The following is a 19,095-nucleotide window of genomic DNA, read 5'->3' on the forward strand; positions in this document are numbered from 1 at the left end:
CGGAGGCATCAGTATATTTCAACGTGCCTCTAACAGTGTATTAAAATCATATTTTAAAATTATTTCAATTACTTTCATCGTTTCGCCTGTTTCTGTGCAGTTGTACCCTAATACACATAATTCCAGGAGGCTTTCATCACTATGTTCCATTGTCTTAATCGATGAGTATCGACGTGCGCATGAAGTCAGTGGAAACTAAAAGCTTATATATATAAAGCATGACGTCGCGGCTTACAACTTAACTGTTTCGATCAGCGTAAAAGAACTGCGCCGCAACTTCCTTTGCCCGAGGAGCGCCTGACGTGCCGCCGGAGTAATGGAGGGGAGCGAGTGCCGATTGGCTGGTCAATCACGTGCTCGGCGCATGCGCAGAAGGGCGCTGTAAAACAGGCCTCGGGCCCGCGCGTCAATATTACAGTGCCTGCTCGAAAGCGCGGAGGTCGACTAGTGAGCTGGTGCCCGCGTTTCAGCAGTCGCGCACTTCCGTTCCTAATCAAAATATAAAAGTACTCTCTTCTTTAGAAATTCCACCTTGCCTGTACATCCAACACCCCAGAGACTGCAAGTGCGACTGGGCAGGTAAAGCGGGAGGCTCGAAGAGACTAGCAGTCCTCCGCTGAGAGCAGGCCTGTTCGCCCTCCCCCTTCCAAGTTAACCTGCAAGGGGACCGCAGACCCGTGTTCTCTATAAGCACCGCACACAGAGGAAGACCGAACTGACCAGGGTTCTTTTTATTCAAGACAGCACAGACCAGTTACCGACTCCGGGCAGTCTCCAGGAATCTTGAGCGCTCTTAACAGAAGAACTAATCAGAGGCCCAGTACTGCAGAAGAGGATAAGCAAGGTAAGACAACGGCCACGTCTTAACTTGGGGTATCACGACAAGGGAAGAACGACAGATTGGGGGGGGGGGGGACAAATTGCAGTGCTCATGCGATAGTATTAGCTCGAAAAAAACGCAGTGAAACAAATTTCCGTTTCCAGCTGTCACGGGATTGTGAATCTTAACAAGCTTTGAAGCGTACCAAAACGCTGGTAGCAACTCGTTTATGTAAGACCTGTAAAGGTTTTTCGGGAGAGCATACGTTTGCCGGCCGGTACACATACATACGCGTATTTTTTAAAATTTTTCTTATCATTGCCCGTCTGCCGACTTTACTGGCTAGTGTATCGTAAAATAGACCTTATAGGGTGGGCAAAAAGAGCTTTGTGAAGAAATGAGGAAAGGGGCTTTGAAATGGATATGGTGCTTCCAGCGGCTCATCCCTCGTTAATTAAGCAATACATTGTTTCAGTGGTTTGTATGGGGGGGGGGGGGGAAGAAACGAAGTGGTGCGGCTACTAGGCTTTTCATTTTTAGAGCAGGGTTTGGGGAAGTTTCCCGTTTCTGTGGTGTCAGATAATTCACATTCTGTGCAGACATAATAGTTTTGGAATTTCCATTTACCGTAATCATATTGGGTTGCAAGTATGCTGCTACTGAGTGAAATTTAATTGCTGGAGACATCTAGAAATTTTGTGTACGTATTTATGTTATTTGAAGCATGCTCGTTGTTTTATTTTACTCCGTTCATTGATAATGCTTACAAGTGGACGGCGCGTCCTAAATAAATTAGTTCATCCACTGAAACGTCGCATTCTAACAAATGTTACGTGCCAGACTGTAGCCACCGAAGCAGACATTCATTTTCAGAACGCGTCTGCAAACGATTACGAAAATAGCTAGTAGCACCTTTTTTTCTCTCTAACTCGTAAACGGTGATAAACATGGAAAGAGGTACTAGTTTATACAAAATGCGTAATTTTACTTAATTGATGTTTGCTTGGTATGTTCCTGTGTGTCGTGTTTTAGACGATCCCTGTGTGTGCAGGAGGTTTATGTTGGAATACAGTGAATTGTTAATAAAACTTTTATGATATAAAAAGTTTGATTTTCGAGGTGGTTGTGGTTTTCCTCCACTTGTTCCAATAGTTTGGCGAGGTCGTTTTCGAGAATGTCAATTAGTTTTGAGAGTACCGGTAGCAAAGTTCTTACATCGGCCATGCGTCCGGCGGTACACTATCGCACACTTCCTGCCATGCCACACTACGCTTCGTTATGTGGCCGAGGCCTTCCACTTTTTTTTTGCCCGCTAGGAGCACTGTCTCGTCGTCGGTCAAGGACGTTCAAGGTTAAAGTTTCCACGAGAGAAACACGTGCGAACGTGCAATCTTCCATTTCCAGAGATAGGCTGCAGTCCCATGACACTGAAGTGTTTCAGCTTCCAGGCGTAAGGTCTTTGCACTGATGGTCGCACAGCTAAAGCTCACACGCACACGTTTCCTCGACGGCAAAAGCTTGTGGCGCTGTGACAGGGTTCAGATTATTTGCTGACAGAATAGTCCTAATTAAGCAGGTTGTGCCGAACAGAAAACGTCTGTTCGTGGATTCCGTATACTAATTTGTAATGGCGTTTGCATTCAAGGTGTTCCCTCGCGATTTGAGTTTTTCGGTGGTAAACTGAATATGCACACACACATACAAAAAAAATTAAGAGATTAGCTGGCAGGAATAAGTAAAAAAAAAAAAATTGGATCGTAGTAAGACTCAAAATATTTTAAATTTCGGAGCAGATGATGAAACGCATCTGCGCAATCATTTCAAAACGTCTGCATTTCGCTGGTGCGAAAGATGGGATTTTGTAGCATTTGTGAGGTTTTTAAAAATATTTTTACGTAAGTTTTGATTCAGTTGTGTTATCTATTTGTGGTATTGTTGTTGACAAACAGTGGATGTTTGTGTGTATCAAATGTATTTGTACTAAAAGAAATGAAACAGTCTCATTTTCCTTGTCCTTATGAAACATTTTCGATTGTCAGAAATCACAGAAACGAAGACGCCCTTCATAGTTCGTACAAAAAGTAAAATTGTTTTTACTATATTCACAGGAGTTTTCGAATACGCAGCAGCTCAGCTTGTTTTACGAGACTTCGTGTGGTCTAGCACCATCTGTAAAGAATGAAATCGTGAATTCGCTTTCTCGCTCTTAATTTAATCTCCCCCCCCCCCCCCCCCCCCCCCTCAAGGAATTTTGGTAGTGCCGGAGTCGGTGACTAGGGTGGCCAGTGAGACAGCAGGTTGTTTATAAAGATAAGTTTTTTTTTTAATTTTGCTCCACATTTTCTAATTTTATTTGAAGTATTTTGCACTTACATAAAATTAACATCAGCTTTGGCTCTAGCGTGAAAAGTTGCTACAATGTTATAAAGAAAACATTACTTGACTCGCTTATATCGAAAGTGTGCCTATTTTCCATGTACTATTAGATTCACGGTTAAGACATATTTTTGTATTAAGAATGCATTATTCAAAATTCTTGTTTTCAGATTCTACGAAATCACTTACTTTTTAAGTTTATTCTCCATAGTCCAATCATTGTTTGTTCCAATGTGAAAGCTATCCGATCTCGTTATCGACTTGTTTTCTTCCTGTATTTTCTTCTAATAGAAAGCACTCCGTCTATCTTACGTAATCACTCCTCAGCTGAACTCTTCAGTTTCATCACCAACGTTATCACTAATTTTTGTTTTCGCCTTCAGAATGCTAAACATTGCAAAAACTCAGCAGAACAACGGTCAAAGCTTGTCCTTCAGAGTAATGCTTGACTCTAAATAAGGAATTGAAAGTACTATAGAACTTGATTTCCTCGTACGCAAAACGTGGGGGGTAGTAACGCTGTAAATCTTTTCGTATCTGGTATTTTTAACCTGCTCCATCTAGCATCTAATACCACTTTTTTTTTCGTATTTCATGTCCATGCCGAAGGATTTAGTACTGTAAGACGTAGTACACGCGTTGTAGAGAAGGTTGGTTCAGATCTATGTCCTGCCATCCGAAGATTGACCCATATCGCTTGAGACAAATACCAGTATGGCTCGTTTGAAAACAAGGTCGTTAACAACATTCGTGTACTATCCGAGCTTTGTCGACAGGACGTTAAATTCTTACCCTCCTTTATGCGCAGACAGGACTTGGCATTCGTCAGATTCCATCAGACATCCCTCACTACTTGTAGAGTACCATACTTTAAAAAAAACAAGACTAATATCTTTCTATATATTTTAATTTTTCTTGGAGTAATTTAACATGAGCGGGAAAATTCTGTCGGAGCACAAAAAGGCTAATATGCACAATTTTTAAATGACTTGACTGAAAAGTGGGGCACCAGCTGCCTCATTCTACGGTCCGCGAAACGTTTAAAAATTTTGTTATGCAGCATATTCAGGCTCTTTTTAACATCGAGCTCACATATCGCACCCGCATATCACTGTCAAATATGTTTCACTGCCACCGTGTCCGTCTCTTTCTCTCACACTGCCATTGTCACCTTCGCTCTTTCTATATAATCACCGTCTACTGTTTTCCAGTATTTCTTTCCCATCTCTCTTCCATTGCCACTGACTCCTCTCTCAGCATATAGAAGCGCGAATACGTTTGCATGCCAAAATTTTTGGAAAGATTTTTAAGGTTGCTGCGGAAGGTAGAATGAAACAGCTGGTACCCCACTTTTCAGTCAGTCTTTTTAAATAAACGGAGGACATTCGCTTTCTTTCTGCTCCTACAGGTGCATGTATCCGGTGGCTCCCTTCTTTTCCCTGCTACAGCAGGGTGTGTCAATCATATGAACAGAACTTAACTTTTTGGGCAGGTAAAATTTTGGTAGTTTAACAATGTAAAATTGGAACAACGCAAAACTAATTTCACTCCTCAGACAGGATTTTACGTGGCACAAAAATTTTGCATGTGCTTCAGTTCTGCAACTTGGGGTCTCCAGAACCCTTCTGATAACGATACACTTGACAGCATATTTATCCGTGCTATGTCACTTTATAAACTACGCTTTCGCCTCACACCGGACGTTACGTACGCGTTTTACAAGCGTGTTCATTTAGGACACCGTAACGCTCTACATATCGTTTGCACGAATAAAAAGTGAATGCATTCACGTGTTTTTAAGATCAAAAAATTTTCATATTACTCCAGAAGACGACAGCGCACATAGCAGAAGAAGCTCGTTGTGGAGTAATTACATAGGTGAAGTTATTCAAAGAGCGACATAATGTGGATATGTCTGCGTAAACTGTGGTGACAATTGGTGCAGTGGCTGACGAGAGCGACCGTAATTGGGAAGTGCTCAACTTGATTTGAGCAGGCAGTTCAAATGGCTCTGAGCACTATGGGACTTAACATCTGTGGTCATCAGTCCCCTAGAACTTAGAACTACTTAAACCTAACTAACCTAAGGACATCACACACATCCATGCCCGAGGCAAGATTCGAACCTGCGACCGTAGCGGTCACGCGGTTCCAGAGTGAAGCGCCTAGAACCGCACGGCCACACCGGCCGGCCGAGCAAGCAGTACAGTGAGAAAATGGTGTTCGGTACCAAATTGTATCATTACTTTACTTTACTTTTCCGTGTCCAGATCAAATTTTATTTTTCCAATAGTTAGCCACCGCTACGGATGTGTCGTTGGCTTTTAGCAGGTCACTAAAACTGCAGGGCTCCGGCAGTAGTCGGCACATGAGCAGATGTGCCTCGTCTTGTACCTCTCCGCATCCGCAAAGAACGTCGTCATCGTTAATCAGCAGTCCCCACTTGCACAGATTAGTTTTGCATCTGGGTACACCAGCCCTCAGCCTATTTAGTGTTCTCCACACTGTGTAAGGAAGTTTGTTTCCAGGTGCCAGGATCTTGGTTCTTGCAATAAAGCTATTTCTAGACTTAAGCCTCCGAGCCTGAGTGACGTGCCCATTCAGTGGGTGTCGAGAATCTGTTTCTTTCTTTGTTCTCTCAGCGTCTGCTGCCACCTGCCTTCTGATCTTGGGTGGGGAAATTCCAGCAAGTAGGTACAAATTACCCGTTGGTGTGGGTCTAAGACAGCCTGTAACAATTCACATTCTCATTTACACTTACATCAACCTGTTTAGCATGTGCAGATGCTTCCCATACTGGCGCTGCATAGTCTGCTGCAGAAACACACAGAGCAAGTGCTGATGTTCTCAGTACTGATGGTTGAGCTCCCCATTCATAGTTTGTCAGCCTGCGGATGATGTTATTCCTGGAGCAGACTTTAGCCTTGGTGTTTTGGCAATGCTGCTTGAAGGAAAGAGTTCTGTCAAGTACAACCCCAAGGTATTTAGGTGTTGGACAGTGCTTTAGCTTCTTACCTTGCCATGTAACGTCGAGCTCAACTCCAGCATCTCTATTGCGCAGATGGAGAGTACATACTTGGGTTTTGTCAGGGTTTGGCTTGAGGTGATTGGCGTCGTAGTATTGAGCCAGTTCTTCAAGCGCTCTAGGGAGATTTCCAGATGTTGCATCAAAATTGGACCCCTGGACCACCACAGCTGTGTCATCAGCATATACGAACAGTCTTGCATCTTGAGGTATAGGTTGGTCATTAGTGTACACATTATAAAGGATGGGAGAAAGTACACTTCCTTGTGGTAAGCCATTCTTCCGCAGTCGCCATCTACTGTTCTTACCATTTAGGGAGACATAAAATCTTCGATTCTGCTGAAGACTACCAATAACCATCGTCAACCTACAGTCCCCTGTGAGGTAATATAATTTGCGCAATAGCTTTCTGTGGTTTACCGTGTCGTATGCAGCAGTAAGATCTGTGAAAGCTGCTCCAGTTATTAAAGTCCTGTATCATTGAGGTACATATAGCACTTTCAATAATGGTTAATTATGTGGAGCTTGAAAGAAAGGCCAGTTCGTCTCCCGGAGTGCTTAGACCTACTGATGTGATAAACAGCTTCACTGCGAGACAGAGAATTAAACTGGTTGACTTCTTACGAAAAGGAAGCATATCGCATAATGAGCCAGAGTAATGGTGGAGAAATTGATACTGCTGTCATCGACAGTACCGTACTGTGAAGTGTCTCAGGCACGTGTAACGTTTATGACTTTGCCTGTTTTAATGAATAGTAAATGATCACACGAGAGGGTTTTCTATGAACTACGGTAGATTCTGACTGATAATTCAAAGGTAGGACGACGACGACGGGAGGAGGGAGAGGGGGGGGGGGGGGCTACCGTGCTGACATTGATAGATACTGGCCTTGAAACCAAGGAAAAATTTTCTTCCTGCGACAGTGAAAGCTGATTTTCACTGTCAGTGTGCAGGATCCCGTCAAAATGGTTCGCTAATTTGAATACGTGAAATGAAATGATTGAAAGGCAGTCACATCATATCTGAGACTTCCGGAAAAGCTATGTCGAACGTGTATAGATATTTGCACGGGTTTCACCTGACCACCTAGCGATAGTTCTGGACACCAGTGACGCAGTCACGTTTCTTCATTTTTACCGGAAGTAGTTCCTCGTGTTGGACAGGTAGCTCGTGACCTAGTAGCGGTGGGTGTTAGTGTGTGGGCTGGAACAGAGTGCGTGGGAGCGGCCCGGTGATCCCGTTGGCAAGGTGGCGTGCGCACCACGTGCCCCAGTAAAAATAAACAGCGGCTGCTGCTTCGGCGGCGGCGGCTAGCGCCGTCTGGACAGGCGAGGCTGAGAAACCGCCGGCCGAGGTCGTCGGCCTTCTGACTGAGGGACCCAGATCACCGCTTGCGCAACGCCAACCTGTCCCAGAGCCCGCAACCGTTTCACTTTCCTTTTGCGTGACGCCCACCACCGAACTCAATCGTCACCATCCAGTTTCACGCATGCGGTAGAAGTCTCACTCGTGCTTACTGCCCTCATCTGCGTAATTATATACTGGGCGATAAAACGTTCATTCGAGTTCACAAGACCTCTTCGACATGAAAGAAGACAAAAACGTGCGGGTACATTTTAAATTGCGCATCGTCGTAAGGAGACGGTTGACGAGGTTCCTTGTAGCTGAAATCCCGTTACAGCTATGCGGTGTGATTTTCGTATACGGCACGGCACCTCGTACAGCTTAAGGCGAGTAATAGGTGAATCAGTGTCAAAAAGTTGTGAAAGTTCCTGGCAGATTAAAACTGAGTGCCGGACCGAGACTCGAACTGGGGACCTTTCCCTTTTGCGGGCAAGTGCTGTACCATCTGAGCTATCCAAGCACGACTCACGACCCGTCCTCACAGCTTCAATTCTGCCAGTACCTCGTCTCCTACCTTCCTTTCTTCCAGGAGTGCTAGTTCTGCAAGGCTCGCAGAAGAGCTGTGAAGTTTGGAAGGTAGGAGACGAGGTACTGGCAGAATTGAAGCTGTGAGAACGGGTCGTGAGTCGTACTTTGTTAGCTCAGATGGTGGAGTACTTCCCGCGGAAGGCAAAGGTCCTGAGTTCGAGTATCGGTCCGGCACACAGTTTTAATCCGTCAGGAAGTTTCATAACAGCGCACACTCCGCTGCAGAGAGGAAATCTCATTCTGTCAAAAAGTTGTTTTTTTTTTTTTAAATTTTTATCTCAAAGTATCTAAGTTTTGTTAACAAGATAAACTTTACTTCCAGGAAATTATACAAAAGTATATGGAGACGTGACGACGCTCCCATGTCACGCAGACAGCTCCATTAAAAACAGAAATTTGTTCTCACTTTGTTTTTGTGACTTCTTAGTATCTGTCTTAGTGGCACAAGATTATTAGAGAAATAAATATATGGTAGGACTAAAAAACCAGATGAGAATTTTAAGAACTCTATATGGGAACGGCCATAAAAAAACTGTTCTAGTGGGTCTAAATACTTGGAAAATAGGTATGTTGTGTACACTGCTGTGGTTCAGTGATGGTGCAGTGTCAGTGTTCAAGGTTATGGAATTGATGAGTGCCTGGTGGACTAAAAATGCAAAGAACTTTAATTGCCATCGACCTTAGGAGACTCTTCAAAGCTGAAAATCAATGATGGAAACCATCACACAAGCGAGAATTAGTAGTAGTCTGAACAAGAAAAGGGAGGGAGAGCACTACCAGAAACAAGATGAATATGGACTTGGGATGTGTCAGCGTTATGCACGGCAGTCAGAGAAAAATGTTTTAACTGTAATTTGGATTTCTCGGAAGTTTGGAATTTGATCTTCTGATACACGTTGGTTAAAAACTATTAAAGAGAGGGCTGAAATTTTGTGTACTGTCTTAAAACATACTCAACAAAAAAGTGAATATTCTTATGCCTTAAATTTGAAAATTATACTTTCTAAAGAAAAACTGAGTTGATAATCATTATCAAAAAATTTTTGAATCATAATTTATAACAGCATTATCTTTTAAAAAGCGTACTTTAAAGATTATCGTCTAAAGAATTTAGAGAACAAATGAAACTTCTACTGTGCTTTCATTTCGAAATATGTGTACCTATGCTGTACAAAAATAATTAACATGCTTTATTTTACTTGCAATACAAAAGTCAGAAAAAGGGCGACAGCTGTGATTCAAACACCAAAATAGTCGCAAAAGATCTGTTAAAAGATGGTAAGCATTACATGGACTTACAAATGTTATTCTTTGAGCTACACTATTTAGAAAGCTGACATTTTTCAAGACTTTCCCTTGTGTTCATGAACCAGTCCCCCTAAAGTATTCGAAGTTGACACGAGCGGGTTTAACATCTAGAGTCTTATGGATTCACGTTTAATGTTCAGTGATGAGGCAACATTCCATTTAAGTGGAAAGTGATTCGCCATAAGGTGGTACTGTGTGCAGAACCACTCTGTGTGAAAGTGAAATCTAACTGAATCTGAATTATTCATGAATCAGGCACATCCTTGAAGCCCAGTACTATATATAATGTACGCAACGGAATTAGTAACGCGTTAGTTTATTTAGGCACTAGCAGCGAATCGGAAGGTGGGTTAGTAAAATATTATTGAAAGTGAGTGCATGTGATGATGAACTCAAGATTTAAGTGTACACTGCGGTTTATGACACAGTCTAGTTTCAAGAATGTGACCATCTGTCAAAAGCCTGAATAACCGCCTTTTGCAGTGCGGATATGCAGGAAGCGTGTCACTGAGATTCTGGAAGATACCATCAGGGATGGTTAGCCTTGCCGACTCCAGTGCCGTAGTCATTGCATTAGGTTTCTCGGTTGAGGATCCATGGCGCGATCAGTCCGATCGACGTGGCCCCACAGATTTTCGATTAGTTTAAGTTCGGGCAATTTGGTGACCAGGGGAGCACAGTGAACACATCATTGATGCTTTCGAACAATGATCGTAAACTGCGAGATGAGCGACACGTTGCATTGTCCTGCCGATAAATGTCATCGTGGCGAGGATGAAATAAATTGTATGTAGTGGTGGACATGGTCTCCGAGGATAGATGCACAGTTGTGTTGATCAATTGTGCATTCCAGAATGGGATCACTCAGGGAAGGCCAGGAATACATTCCCCAGACCATTACGCTCCCTTCTCCGGCCTGAACCCTTCCAAATATTGTTACAGGGTGTTTGCTTAGCGTTACAAGCAAACGGCGATCTGTACGATGAAGCATAAAACGTGATTCACCTGGAAAGGCCACCCGTGGCCATTCAGTGGATGTCCAGCTGCGGTACTGCCGTCCAAATTCCAACCTTCGTCGTCGATGAACAGGAGTCGGCATGGGTGCAGCCCGTACGCAGCAGTGTTTCCTGAACGGTCGTTGTAGAGGCGCTGTTGGTAACCCCTTGGTTCATCTGGGCGGTCAGTTGCTCAAAAGTTGCACGTCTGTTCGCCCGTACACATCTCCGCAGCCGTCGTTCACCCCTGTCATCTACGGCCCTTGGTGCACCACAGTTGCCTCGACGCCGGTTTTGGATACCGCCAGTTTGGCATGCTCAGTATACCAGGTGATCAAAAAGTCAGTATAAATTTGAAAACTTAATAAACCACGGAATAATGTAGATAGAGAGATAAAAATTGACACACATGCTTGGAATGACATGGGGTTTTATTAGAACAAAAAACAAAGTTCACAAAATGTCCGACAGATGGCCCTGGACAGCAAAACGTCGGTGACTGCGCATGACAATCGTGTATAAAAGGAGCTGTAATGAGAGAGAGAATCAGATACACCAACAGTCGCAGCATGTTGTTACCTAAAAAGGCGCCTTTAGTGAAGCTGTATTATGAGAATGGGGAATGTGCTAGTTTAGCGTTACGATCCTATCGCCATAGGAAGGGGATTCGAACGGGTAAAGATCCATTGACAAATGCAGCTGTGGCGAGAATGATTTCGAAGTTCGAAGCCACGGGTTGTTTAGACGATAGACCCCGTAGTGGCCGACCGAGCACAAGGCGTAATGCTGGTGAGACAGTTCAGGAAGAAATGGAGACTGTAGCGGGCTCGTCTATGCACGGGGAAGTCAGCGCTCGTGCAGTCGCACGTCGCACAGGCATTCCATACACTACTGTTTGGTTGGCACTTACGCGTACCATCCGATGCTATCCGCACAAAATCCATCGGCATCATGAACTGTTACCTGGCGATTTAGTGAAGCGGAGGGCATTTGCGGTGTGGGCGTTTCAAAAGATGGCGGAAGATGACGATTGGTTGAGTAACGTGTTGTGGACCGACGAAGTTCATTTCACGCTCCGAGGGTCTGTCAAAGTCCACAACTGCAGAATTTGGGCTAGCGAAAATCCTAGAACTGTCGTGGAAACTCCATTACACGACGAGAAAGTCACGGTATGGGTTGGATTTACCACATCTATCGTTATCGGGCCTTTTTTCTTCAAGGAAATGCATGATTCTGGTTTTGTAACTGCTACCGTGACGGGTGAGAGGTACGCCGATATGTTACAGAATCACATCATCCCCATCCTGGCTGATAAACACCTGCTGGAACGTACGATGTTTATCCAGGATGGCGCTCCACCCCATATTGCTAGACGCGTGAAAGATCTCTTGCGCGCGTCGTTTGGTGGTGATCGTGTGCTCAGCCGCGACTTTCGTCATGCTTGGCCTCCCAGGTCCCCAGACCTCAGTCCGTGCGATTATTGGCTTTGGAGTTACTTGAAGTCGGAGGGTATCGTGATCGACCGACATCTCTAGGGATGCTGAAAGACAACATCCGACGCCAATGCCTCACCATAACTCCGGGCATGCTTTACAGTGCTGTTCAGATCATCATTCCTCGACTACAGCTATTGTTGAGGAATGATGGTGGACATATTGAGCATTTCCTGTAAAGAACATAATCTTTGCTTTGCCTTACTTTGTTATGCTAATTATTGCTATTCTGATCAGATGAAGCGCCATATGTCGGACATTTTTTGAACTTTTGTATTTTTTTGGTTCTAATAAACCCCATGTCATTCCAAACATGTGTGTCAATTTGTACCTCTCTATCTACATTATTCAGTGATTTATTCAGTTTTCAAATTTATACAGACTTTTTGATCGCCCGCTACTTCAACCACAGCGGCGCGCTAACGGTTTACAGACTTAGCTGGTTCGGAAGTGCTTCCACTCTTGGCCGAAAGCCGCCCCTCCCCCCGCAACACGATTTATTGCCAATTCTGTCAGCTGTGAGTGGTTGTTACACGTTTACGTCAAACGTAGCGGTTTTCACATTGTTACTGGACCATGTATAAAAGAGAGTTGTAAAGCAATAAAAAAACATTATGTGGACATGAACTTCGCAAGAGATTTACAAATCAAAGATCTGAGTTGGTATGATTACTGAAAGAGGTGAATTTGCTAAAAAATCTCGCATCTGTTTGTGTGAAATATTCTACAGCTTGACTACGAAGATCACAATGAATATCTGGAACTAAACCCCAGAATCCTAAAGATCTGAGGAAGCACTGACGAATTTGAGACAGTGAAAGGTAACTTGAACTACAGTACTCCACTTGTAGTGTGCCGGAGCTGCACGCACGCTTCGCATAATCATCAGTGCAATGTGAACAGAGTGGAGACACCACGACTCAGCGAGTTGATAGTGCAGCGGCAGCTTAGCCTCCGTCTCCTGTCTGTGACGTCTACATCTACCCCTCAACTTTTCCTTTCCATGTCTCCTACTTTTCAAGTCTCTAACGCGTAGTTTGCCCCTGTTTTCCCGCTAATAAAACGCACTCAGCAATCCTACCACAAGTCGCTACAGACCGCCAGTGGCGTACTTGTTTCTTTCCGAACATTAAGTAGGTCAGAACTGTTTTGTGAAGTTTTTAGGAAAGCCCGGAGATATTTATCAGACAGGTATTTCTTTTAACAACCTACTTACAGAGTTCCGTCAACCGAAACTAAGGCTTTCTTCTTTATCTCGGCCATACTGCAGGTCGGCCTGTGAGTGGACGGCGGCCTCTTCTCCTGGTCTCCGTTCGGCAAAGCGACTTCTATCCCCCGATAAAAGGAACATGCTATAGCTGCAGCTATTATCCCTCTCTTTATCGAGCGACCGGCGTGCCCAGCCCCCCTCCCCCCTCCCCGAGCTCGTTACGCCGGACTTGTCACATATTCACAGCACTCCTTACTTCAAAAGCTAGCCCATAAGGCAAATTTATGTAACCAGAACCATACGAGATTACAAAAGCCTAGGAAGAGGAAGTGAGTTCAACGCTTAGAACAACTACCGTATTGACTCTAGTTAAACTACACTGGTGTCCAAAATTAAAGCAACAAACCGCTATTTCCCCGTCCTGTGACTAATTCATTGTATGATCATAGAGTTGCCCGTACGAGTCCGCAGCTCGTGGTCGTGCGGTAGCGTTCTCGCTTCCCGCGCCCGGGTTCCCGGGTTCGATTCCCGGCGGGGTCAGGGATTTTCTCTGCCTCGTGATGACTGGGTATTGTGTGATGTCCTTAGGTTAGTTAGGTTTAAGTAGTTCTAGGGGACTGATGACAATAGCTGTTAAGTCCCATAGTGCTCAGAGCCATTTGAACCATTTTTTTGCCCGTACGAATGTGCTGTGCACGGAAGATGGCATTCTGGTCAACAGGCAACCATGCCAACGATGACATCAGGGCACCTATGAAACGAGGTAGTGTTTGCCGGTTAGCGCCACATCTGCAGTCGCTGTGTACACGGCAACAGACGGTGCAGTATGGCACAGAGAAGAGGCCTGCCAGACTCTGCGCTGGAGGACCGTGGAAAGAAAGGAAGCAGGACAGTCGCAAAACTGATGTGGCCCGATACCATAATGTGTGTCGTTCTGTTTCTAGCCTGTGGCAACAGTTCATAGAGACAGAAACTGTTTACCGTAGACCAGGGCAGGGCCGACCACGTCTGGCTTACGAAGAAAGGACTGTTCAAATGTGTGTGAAATCTTATGGGACCTAACTGCTAAGGTCATCAGTCCCTAAGCTTACACACTACTTAACCTAAATTATCCTAAGGACAAACACACACACACACACACACACACACACACACACACACACCCGAGGAAGGATTCGAACCTCCGCCGGGACCAGCCGCACGGTCCGTGACTGCAGCGTCTAAGACCGCTCGGCTAATCCCGCGCGGCTGAAAGGACTGTTATTCGGCTGTAAAGGCACGATAGTACCGCCTTAGTACTGCACGGCAACTGCAAGTGAGCTCGCAAATTCATTGGACGTGCTGTATCGAGGCAAACTGTGTGCAGTGACCTTTATTGTCGGAGACCTGCTGTGTCAACCTCTGACGCGTCTTCACAGAAGAGAACGTCTAGAGTGAAGTCATCAGTATGCCACCTGGACGATCGAACAATGGGCCAATGTTATTTTCAGAGATGAGTCCCGATTTAGTCTGGAGAGCGATTCTAGATCGATTCCCATCTGGAGGGAACGTGGAACACTATTTCGGGATCCAAACATTGTGAAAAGAGACCTATATCGAGGAGGAATCCTAAAGGTGGGGGCAGGGCTTATGTTTACCACTGGAACCCTTCATGAAATTGTACGGGTGAATCGGCAAGGTTTAATTGCCGTCAGGTATCGTGACGAGATCTTGGGACCTCATTTGTGATTGTTGCAAGGTGCTGTTGGCCCAGACTTCGTATTGTTGGACGATAATGCTCGACCTCACCGAGCAGGGTGGTTGATGTTTTCTTGTAAACGGAAGATATTGCACACATGGCTTGGCTTGCTAGCTCTCCCGATTTGAATCCCACAGAGCATTTCTGGGATGCACTACGGAGACAAACTGCTTGACGTCAGCATCCACCGGTCATCTCTAACACTTGCGAGCAGCGCTGCAGGAAGAATGGGCGTTAGTGCCTCAACGTGAGAATATCATTTACAGCATGGCCCGTCGTTGTCAGGTCTGTATTGCTACCAGAAGTGGTCCCTCCACACATTAACCAGTTGTCGGAATGTGCGTGGAAATCCGTGAAATTGGAAAAACGAACATTTTTGTCTACCTTTATGCATGTTGCAGTTGTTTACGTTGTGAATTCTTTATATTCTCTCTACATTACTATCACCTGTTTATACTGTTTTGTGGCAAAATAAAAGCAGCCTTGCAAAATTTTCATTTGTTGCTTTAATTTTGGACAACAGAATAATTCAATTCCCCTGCAGTTGCATAAAGGAAAGGAGGCTAGTCGCCTGGCTTTTGCCATTCGCGTGAAGAACACAGCAGCTGCATACCGTCGAGGACGAGAGACACTCTCCAGAGCTTCGTGTGTTTCGTAACATTTTCCGAGGAATGATTTACGACCTTTTAATTCTGTGGGGAAAAACGGTTACAGGAATCGCATACCTGAATATGTACGAGGTCTGGCTTTTTTCCACAATTGGGAGAACACGCTAAATTTTTACACGGGATGGAAGACCTTTCTCACAAACAAAGAATTCGTCATTCTTGTCTTTGCAATCAGGTTGTATAGTTACTAAATGTCGATGCAACTTAGCAGGTACCATGAAACTATGCTCGTACGTAACTTGCCGAGAGGTGAGCTGTTAGAAATAACAAATCCGAGACTGATCTAAGATTTGTCATACTTTTTTTCGCCTTTAGTGAGTCATTAGATGTCCTAATGATTGAAACCATGGAGCCTGAAGTCATTACATCACCTTCTTGAATCTCTTAGTCTTAATCGGTATTCTTTGAGGTTGATGCCGCATCTTTCAAGCGAATCACTTTCGAACTTTCTCTTCAAGATTTTGTTGCGACGTCTTTAAGCCAACGCGACATTGTCTTTTTCAAAATAGACAGTTTAATTTTGCAATATAGAACATAGAACAATATCGCCATAAGATATTGAATTTTACAACTGTAGTCAATGTTGTTGTTGTTGTTGTTGTTGTGGTCTTCAGTCCTGAGACCGGTTTGATGCAGCTCTCCAGACTACTCTATCCTGTGCAAGCTTTTCATCTCCCAGTACTTACTGCAACCTACATCGAATCGCACACCGCTATTGATCGCAGTATATTCGATTCGTGTTTGTTATTGACTACAAAGAGATGAATACACTAAGCAGATTCAGAAGGATGTAGGTTGCAGTAAGTACTGGGAGATGAAGAAGCTTGCACAGGATAGAGTAGTATGGAGAGCTGCATCAAACCAGTCTCAGGACTGACGCTGACGCGTCCATATAGTCTATGCGGTACCGGACCTTGGGGTAACAATTTCTTAGCGTTACCCTGCGGTAAATCTGCGTCCTTAAGAAGCGACCTCTTCTTGTTGTCCACCTTTTAATGGAGAATACTACGAACAAACGGAGGGAGTCGCTATGGGTAGCCCACTCTCACCGGTGGTAGCGAATTTGTACATGGAGAACTTCGAGGAGGAAGCCCTGTCGTCATCCGAATGGAAACCTACTTGCTTTTTCCGTTACGTGGACGACACGTTCGTCATCTGGCCACATGGTATGGATAAACTCCTTGACTTCCTTACACATCTAAACTCCATACACCCCAACATCAAATTCACTATGGAGACTGAAACGGAGGGTAAACTACCTTTCCTTGACGTCTTGGTCAAGAGAAGGCCTGACGGCACCCTAGGTCATGGGGTGTATCGGAAGACAACGCACACTGATGTGTATTTGCACGCAGACAGCTGCCACCACCCTTCGCAGAGGAATGGGGTACTTAAAACTCTAGTACATAGGGCGCCCACTATCTCTGACGCAGAGAGTCTACCCCAGGAATTGGAACATCTGAGAACTGTATTTCGAAAAAATGGGTATTCAGAGTGGCAGATTCAACGTGCTCTCCGCCCAACCACTGCAGCACAACCTGTTGAGATGGATGAAGTCACGAGGGAGGAGGTAGGCACTGCATTTATTCCACACACAGGCACACTCTCGGAGAAAATCGCCCGCATTCTGAAGAAGCACCGGGTCGGAACTGTGTTTTGTCCTCCGAATAAAACTCGTGCACTGGTGGGGAGCGCCAAAGATGACCTCGGTTTGAGGAAGGCCGGCGTGTACCAGATTCCGTGTCAATGTGGCAAGACGTATATTGGTCAAACGAGCGTACCTTCGAGGATCGATGCCGTGAACACCAGAGGCACACTCGACTGATGTATCCGAGCAAGTCGGCGGTCGCTGAACATTGCTTGTCGGAAAATCACGCTATGGAGTATGACCGCACGAGGACTCTGGTACAGACGTCGAGATACTGGGACAGCGTTGTTAGAGAGGCCATCGAAATTCGCACCAATGACGACCTCATAAACCGTGACTGTGGCTATAATCTTAGCAAGGCTTGGGAACCAGCGATTGGGTTAATCAAGAGTAAATCGAGCAAATGTATAGTTGTGACGACCACGGCGGACAGAGCCATCACACCGACGTCATCTCAGACGCCGTCGCAATCTGTTCCACCGCGCGACCGTGGCGCGGGGCGCGGACGGCGGAGTGAGCGCGCCGCGGGCGGAGGGTATTTAAATCTGCCGCCGCCGCGACCGAACCCAGTTCCCCCTGAGCAGCCATAGTGTACGGATCTCCGTGCCGGCACGTTCACAGGAGCTCAGTCCGTCAGTTCACCTGATGATGGCGATATGTATGATCGCCGAAATATTGTGCCCGTTGGACACTGTAGACCGGCAGTACACCCGTGGATATTTTGATTAACAAATTAAATATTTAAATATTGTAATACCATAATACATGCATTTAAATTTCAGACAATTCATTTATACTTTTCTCATATCAAACGATCTGTTAAAAGCCAAAGAGCCAAAGATAGGGTGTGGTCACTCTGTATTGTCGTTCAGTATTTTTGTGCTACCCTATTTCAGTGTTTCTGAGCCACATGAGCCACTTTCTTTTTATAAATCTTTGTACTTTGCTGAATTTTATAATTGAAATAATTTTCTCTCTACTCAAAACTTAAATTTGCAAAACTTAAGTATATATGTACGACAAGTTGGTCTTTTGAGCAAGAATTATGTATTCATTTTCACTTTACTTATTACCACAAAGAGAATAACAGTATTAAAATCGTGAAATTTGTCTGAAAACATCTACTTGAGTAGTTAAGGAAAATTTCGCTTCAAAGCTTCTACTACGTAAATCATACAGTACATTTAGTTGTACTTTAAAGGTTAGCACCCAAGTATTTTCAGACATTAATTCAGAGATGGAAAATTAGTGCTTCTAGATACTGAATAAGGCATTTCAAATGTTTTTATAACAGGTTTGCTCGGAATAATCAAACACAGGGAATGGAGCCTATACAGGTTGGTTCAGAAATGGTTGTCAATCTTCAGGGGTATGAGAGGAATGATAATTCAGAACCAAAAGTAAAGAAAACAGAGGCTTTAAAACGCATGTCTTAAGAGCTATGAGCAATTATGATCTTCGATACTGTGAAACGAATCTCTCGTACTGCAAGGTCTTTGCTTGCCTAAGAGCATACTGCTGAAGTCATCGGTCCCTAGACTTACACACTATTTAAACTAACTTTAACTTACACTAAGAACACACACTCGAGGACTCGAATTCCCGCCGGGAGGGGCCGCGCAATCCGTCACATGGCGCCTCTAACCGTGCGGCCACTCCGCGCGGCTCGGAAGTGGTAGTATGCACCAAAGCAAGGAAAAAGTCCAGTAAACGTGTGCTTTAAAGTGAATACCTGAAAAGTTATGAGCAGTTGTTCATTAGAAGTTGTTTCAAAGTAGCGAATTTGCAAAAGTGCTCCTAGCTTTTAAGGTGTACATATTAGAGCACATGTTTACTGAACTTTTTTTCTTGTAATAGACCATACGACCACATCCCAAAATA

The 19,095-nt window shown here is 44.6% G+C and overlaps 1 protein-coding gene across 1 annotated transcript in view; it reads left to right on the forward strand.

Annotated features, from left to right (window-relative positions):
* Window positions 1–430: 430 nt before the first annotated feature.
* The window catches only part of LOC126204436 (uncharacterized), a 384,821-nt gene continuing 366,156 nt past the window's right edge, over window positions 431–19,095 (forward strand). Inside the window, exon 1 of the mRNA XM_049938825.1 lies at window positions 431–844. The gene's annotated coding sequence lies outside the window, so the exon portion shown is untranslated. The remainder of the gene's footprint in view (window positions 845–19,095) is intronic.

The sequence above is a fragment of the Schistocerca nitens genome, chromosome 9 (genome assembly GCF_023898315.1).
Source record: "Schistocerca nitens isolate TAMUIC-IGC-003100 chromosome 9, iqSchNite1.1, whole genome shotgun sequence".
Lineage (NCBI taxonomy): Eukaryota > Metazoa > Arthropoda > Insecta > Orthoptera > Acrididae > Schistocerca > Schistocerca nitens.